The sequence below is a fragment of the Blennius ocellaris genome (genome assembly GCF_963422515.1).
Source record: "Blennius ocellaris genome assembly, chromosome: 15".
NCBI lineage: Eukaryota > Metazoa > Chordata > Actinopteri > Blenniiformes > Blenniidae > Blennius > Blennius ocellaris.
In genome coordinates, this window is record NC_137664.1 from 1,387,058 (window position 1) to 1,393,653 (window position 6,596).

The 6,596-nt window shown below is 47.0% G+C and overlaps 1 pseudogene across 1 annotated transcript in view; it reads right to left on the reverse strand.

Moving 5' to 3' along the window:
• Window positions 1–5,337, reverse strand: part of LOC308140167 (mediator of RNA polymerase II transcription subunit 13-like) — an 88,359-nt pseudogene extending 83,022 nt beyond the window's left edge. The window contains exon 1 of the transcript XR_013937239.1: window positions 5,266–5,337. The product of XR_013937239.1 is annotated as a mediator of RNA polymerase II transcription subunit 13-like (transcript). The remainder of the gene's footprint in view (window positions 1–5,265) is intronic.
• Between the last annotated feature and the right edge of the window lie 1,259 nt (window positions 5,338–6,596).

The window sequence follows — 6,596 nt, forward strand, 5'->3', positions numbered from 1 at the left end:
ACTGAAGCTTCCTGTGTTGCGAGGCTCCTAACCGTCTCCTCCTACGAGCGTTTCATATTCAGTCTGGGACTCGGTGTTATAAGAACATGCCCAGTCCACAGGAAAAAAAAAAAAGACTGTTTTCTCTCTCACTCACTCTCTCTCTCTCTCTCTCGCTCACACACACACACACACAAAGTTCTCCTTTAATTTTCTCCCCTGCTCCGTTGCACTCTTTCACTCAGTTTCTCTCTCAAATAGGCTGAGGCCAGCAGTCAGGAAATGCACATCAGTCATAATACTTTCCTAAAATGAAAACAGATTCTGCTGCAGTCCTCTCTCTCTCTCTCGCTCTCTCTCTCGCTCTCTCTCGCTCGGCTGAAAACATTCCTCTGTCCCTCCTCTCGCCCTCCACCCTTCCCACTTCGACTCGGCTCACCCGCTCGACTCCCTTCTCCCCGTTTTACAAGGGTCTCGTTTGCTTTTTGTCACAGATGGATGACCAGGGGCACACAGACACTTGTTTAGTGGCTTGTGTGATTGCAGCCACCTCAAGTATCTTGACACCAGCCTGGCGGAGGAGAGCGTGACAGTAATCTACTGCCCCCCCCCCCCCCCCCCACCCCCACCCACCGTAAAGTCCCACCGTATGGGCACTTAACTTTCTAAGGTCCTTTACTGCTGCGGGAAGCAGGAACCTCCAGCAAACCGGCGTGAGGTGAGGAGGCGAACACGTGCTGTCAAAGCCAAAGCCGGTTCAGGTGTTCATTCACAGGCTAGTCAAGTACGACACAGAGGGAACGATTAAAGGCCCAGTGAAATGTAAAACACTACTTTGCAAAAAAAACGATAGTTGGGGTTCTACTTGTAAGGTTCCTCCGACTCTGCCCCACCACTGCTGTCGCATAACAAAAGTTATTTGAGTTTTGAATCTCCGGCCGAGGAAGTCGGGGGGAATCCTTCTTCTTCGTGGGCGTGACGTCACGAGTTGTGCAGATCTCCATCTGTTGTGTTTATATCGACTTGTTTCCCTCTTAGATATCCAAGTTTTTACAGTGTTTTGAAGTTATAGTCTGCGTTTTATGAGCCTTGACGAAAGATTGAGCCTGGAAGAGATCGAGAGAGAGGAGAAAAGGAGCACGGGTGGCGGGAGCCGCTAGTGGCTAGCTTGGGCGGCTAGCAGACGATCCAGTAATAACTGGACTCATCTTCGGTGATTCCGCAGTCAGAAAAGCGCTTCGACGTGCTGGAACCACGAAGCCGGTCGTTCTACCAAAAGTCAGGAGCCTCAAAGCCTCAAAGGTGAAAACTGGCGGCTGCTGAGGCGAGGAGACGAGGACGAATGGAGGACGAAGCGTCTTCTGCTTCCTCAAACATGTTCCAGACGGGGTCACCGATGGCAGAACCACCTTCTGTGTCTCCTTCATCAATCACTGGGTTTGAAATGACGACGATGATGAAATATGGTTAAATTCAGCCTCTTCGTGGTCAAAACTCTGATCCTCCATAATGTAAACACAACTTGGGCGTGTGCACAACTCGTGATGTCACTCTATTATTGTCAGAAGCTCCGCCCAGCAGAGGAAATACCAACGTTTATTGGCTATTTTCTCGCAGATTGCCGCGTTTTAACATTTTACCCTTCAGCCAGTTAGCATGAAAAATGTCCCTAGAAGAGACACCAGAGTGTTTTGGAGGTGGAATCTTCATTTCACTAGGACTTTAAGAAACTGCCCCATCCTGTCGTCATGGGAACGTTTACCAATAAAGACCATTTTACTTTTTTTTTTTTTTTTATGTGAAGGATCTACATCAGGGGTGCTCAATACGTCGATCGCGATCTACCAGTCGATCGCAAAGGTAGTAATAGTAGATCGCGTGACATTAGAAAAAAAATAGACGCTGGTGTAATGAAACTAATTTACCTTTCCGAATTACGAGTACAATCGAACGCAGCGTCAGATGACGGCTGAATTTTTCTGACCTTTAGGTCACCGCACATGCGCAAACGACGACGCTAAGTGTGGCGAAGCTAACAAAGCTAGTCAACAAGCTCATTGATTGGTCCGGACAGAAAGAGGAAGTCCCGCCCCTTTAGACCGTGGTGGCTAGGCTAGTTAGCTCGTGGCTAATGGGTAGCAACAAACACCTGCGATGTAAAGTCTTCAGACCAGATATCAATGAGTCTTCCTCTCTACTTTTTCCTCTTTACTGCTTCCTCTCCACTTCTTCATTTCTACTTCTTCCTCCCCTCTACTTCCTCCCATCTACCACTTCCTCTCTACTTCCTCCTGCCTACATCTTCTCTACTACATCCTCCTCTCCACTTCTTCATTTCTACTAATTCCTCCCCTCTACTTCCTCCTCTCTATTACTTCCTCTCTACTTCCGCCCCTCTACTATGTCCTCTCTACTTCCCCCTACCTAGTTTCTCCTCTCTACTTCCTCTCTACTACTTCCTCCTGTCCACTTCTTCATTTCTACTTCCTCCTCTCTACTTCTTCATTTCTACTTCCTCCTCTCTACTACTTTCTCTCTACTTCGACCTCTCTACTACTTCCTCCCATCTACCACTTCCTCTCTACTTCCTCCTCTCTACTTCCTCCTCTCGACTTCTTCATTTCTACTTCCTCCTCTCTACTACTTCCTCCCCTCTACTTCCACCTCTCTACTACTTCCTCCCCTCTACTTCCACCTCACTACTACTTCCTCTACTACTTCCTCCTCTCTACTACTTCCTCCTCTCTACTTCCACCTCTCTACTACTTCCTCCTCTCTACTTCCTCCTCTCTACTTCCACCTCTCTACTACTTCCTCCTCTCTACTTCCTCCTCTCTACTTCCACCTCTCTACTACTTCCTCCTCTCTACTTCCTCCTCTCTACTACTTCCTCCTCTCTACTTCCTCCTCTCTACTTCCACCTCTCTACTACTTCCACCTCTCTACTTCCTCCTCTCTACTTCCACCTCTCTACTTCCACCTCTCTACTACTTCCTCTCTACTTCCTCCTCTACTACTTCCTCCTCTCTACTACTTCCTCCTCTCTACTTCCACCTCTCTACTACTTCCTCCTCTCTACTTCCTCCTCTCTACTTCCACCTCTCTACTACTTCCACCTCTCTACTACTTCCTCTCTACTTCCACCTCTCTACTACTTCCTCCCCTCTACTTCCACCTCTCTACTACTTCCTCCCCTCTACTTCCACCTCTCTACTACTTCCACCTCTCTACTTCCTCCTCTCTACTTCCACCTCTCTACTACTTCCTCCCCTCTACTTCCACCTCTCTACTACTTCCACCTCTCTACTACTTCCACCTCTCTACTACTTCCTCCCCTCTACTTCCTCCTCTCTACTTCCACCTCTCTACTACTTCCTCTCTACTACCTCCTCTCTACTACTTCCTCTCTACTACTTCCTCTCAACTTCCTCCCTACTACTTATTTCACCGGAGATTTCCCGTCACCCGAATGAAGAGAACTGTGGTCGGGACCAAAGAGGAGGAGGTGAACACGTTCTAAAGTCACACAACCAGCCGGGAATCGAACCGAGGGTTTTCTCGCTGCGAGGCAAGCCTCAGACTTGAACCGACACGCAGCGCCGGGATTTTATGCCCCGTTTACACACAAAAAAACGTTTCAAGAGAAAATACGTTGTTTCAAAAAAATGCTTACGGGACATTTTGAAAACGACGTGGTTGGCATGCCGGGCCACAAGGTGGCACTGTTGGTTGTTTTTGTACTGAAACCACACACACACACACACACACACACACACACACACACACACACACACACACACACGAGTTGAAAGAACAATCCGCTATGAACACGAACACACATATATATATATGGGTGTGTGTGTCTATGTATATATGTGGACATCGCTTCTTTCCTTTTTTGTATATTTTTATGTTCTTATTTCTTTTGTATTTATTTATTTATGTTTGTTTTTGACCTGTTCCCGTGTTCGTTAAACACAGTTAGGATGATCAGGTTCCACCTAATGTGCTTCTCTTCTGTTAATTGTTTATATTTATTTAACATTGGGGGATTAAAAAAAAAAAGAAATGCACTTTGCATGTCGACATTTAATAAAAGTAACTCGACTGAAACTCCATCTATTAACCATGTAAATCCTCTGCAGCTCCAGGGATGAACTACCAGGGTTCAAAGTTTCAGTTCCGCTTCCGCCTCTTTATTACCGAGATATTTCGGAATAAAGAACCAAGAGTGGTGTTATTTTTAAAATTCTAAAGCTACTATTTAAAGCTCTGCGGGGCTTTTATTTTCTCCTGGAAACCAGGAGGACCGGCTCCTGTGTGACATCAGAGTTGTTAGCGGTCAGAAGCGTCTGGCTGCAGGTCACCTGGAATATTGGCTGCTCGTCGTAGCAATAAAACAAAAAACAACAAAAAAAAAGAAAAAGTCAACTCGCTGATTGCAGGAAGAAAAGTGTGAAAACACGCCAAAAAACAATCTTTTTTTTCTGAAAGTGTCGTTTCCGCTGCGCGCTTAATGGGCCTCACGCTGCGATCTGTCAAAATCTGAACTTTCGCTTTGACATGATTTCATTATTTGTTCTTAGTTTCCTTCTAGAGGAGGAAGAAGAAGAAAAGCTGGGTTTGGTGTGAACTCCTCACTCCACTTCCTCTTTACGTCTCAAAACGTCCCTCTACTGAGGAAACGTGTGGCGGGAGGCAGACCTTCTTTTCCAACTTCGTTGCTTGGCAATGCAACCGAGTTGCTGCGAGATTTCCAGTGAAATGACGATTTTAAAAAAAAGGGGGGGGGGGGGGGGTGAAGAGGAGAAACTGTGCGGGGAAAATTTGGGGGGGTTTTTTTGTCAGTTTGGTTTATTTTTGCTCCAATTCGAGCCGAGAGCTGCTCGATACGACAATATTTGGCGTCTTACTTTGGCGTATTACTTCAAAAGACTCGCTTTGATGTTTTTCCTTTGTTTTGTTTTTTTTTTCCAAGCGTGCTGCGGTTTGTTTTGGACTGAAACCTGATGAGAAAATCTTCTTTGTTGATCCATTTCTTCATGAGAACAGGGTTACTGGTGGCGTGTGGACGTCTCATCCCAACACTCACCCCTGATAATAACAACAATCATAACAATAATAATAACAACATACACCTATTTGGCTTCAGCTTTTATGCGCATGGGGGGTTTTTTTTGGTTGTTGGGTTTTTTTTTTTTTTGTTTGTTTGGTTTTTTTTACGCGCGTGTCTATTCTTGCTGTGTTTGATGACGAGCAGCGGCCGGATGTTGTTCGATACCGTACCAGAGAGAAGATGTTGGAGTGGCAGTCCTCAAGGCTTGCCCCGTTCGCCACCCAGTTCGCCGTTGTCGTCATAATCGTCCGCCGTTGGGGTCGTCAGCAGCGCGGGGCATGTCGAAATCCTCTGGGGGGGGGGGGGGGGTGGTAGAGGTAGAGGTGGGGGGGGTGTTCTGGTTCTGCACACACACACACACACCCCCCACCCAAACTCGACCCAAAAAAAAAAAAAAAAAAAAAAAAAAAAATATGATTCGGCAGAGGAATGGGCGTTTTCAGGGAGAAGTGCAGGACTCATCCATTAAAAAAAAAAAAAAAAAAAAAAAAAAAATCCTCGAGAAGCGTCGTAAATCCGAGCGCACGCGCGTGTGTGTGTATGTGTGTTGGGGAGGGAGGAGGTGGGGAGGGAGGGTGAGGGGGGGGTGGGTGGGTGGGAGAGGGTGAGGGGTGGGGGGGGGGGTGTGTGGGGGGGGGGGGGTTGGATCACAACATTGTTACAATCCAGGTCAGGCGATCCCAAACGTGATCATTGTCAACAGCGAGGCGCGCGCGCGCGCGTATCCATTTCAATCCAGCGCGAGATCAGCCAAACGTAGTTCCCTCGTAATCCATTGACGACCCGTGTGTGTGTGTGTGTGTGTGTTTCCTCCTCTTCTTCTTCTTCTTCTCCTCCTCCTCCCTTCCTCCCTTCCTCTTGAAGCTCCAGAAAGAGAGAGAGAGGGAAGGGTGGAGGGTGGGAAACCAAAAAAAAAACTCAAACGACGAGACCAAAACTTGAGGAATAAAATCCGGACACGTCCACGTTCACGCGCGGGCGTCGAGGTGGTTCCGTCCGCTCCCACGAGCTGCTGATGCACCACTTGTGATAGTTTTCGAGAATTGCATGCGGGGCTATTTATAGCCGCCTTTCTTGCCACAACCGTTCCTCTCTCACAATGTAACCCCAGTCTGTCTCACACACACACACACACACTGAAACACACACACACTCTCTCACACACACACACACAGGAACGTTTAATCCCTCTGTTGCTCCTCGATCCAGTATGAAAATGGCTTTTTCTTCTTTTTTTAAGAATAACAAAAAAAAAAATAATAATAATAATAATAACAAGTGGCGCTCCTTTAATAAGAAGGTGGGTGTTTTATCGAATTAAAAGAATAATAATAATAATAATAATAAAAAGTCCACAAGTCTCGTCAGACGCGCCGCGGCGCCTCCAGCAGCGGGGAAACGGGGAGCGCGCGGCTGCAGACGGGCTGAGAGGAGAAGGAGGAGGAGGAGAAGAAGAAGGAGAAGAAGAAGAAGAAGAAGAAGAAGAAGCCTTCCTTCCTCT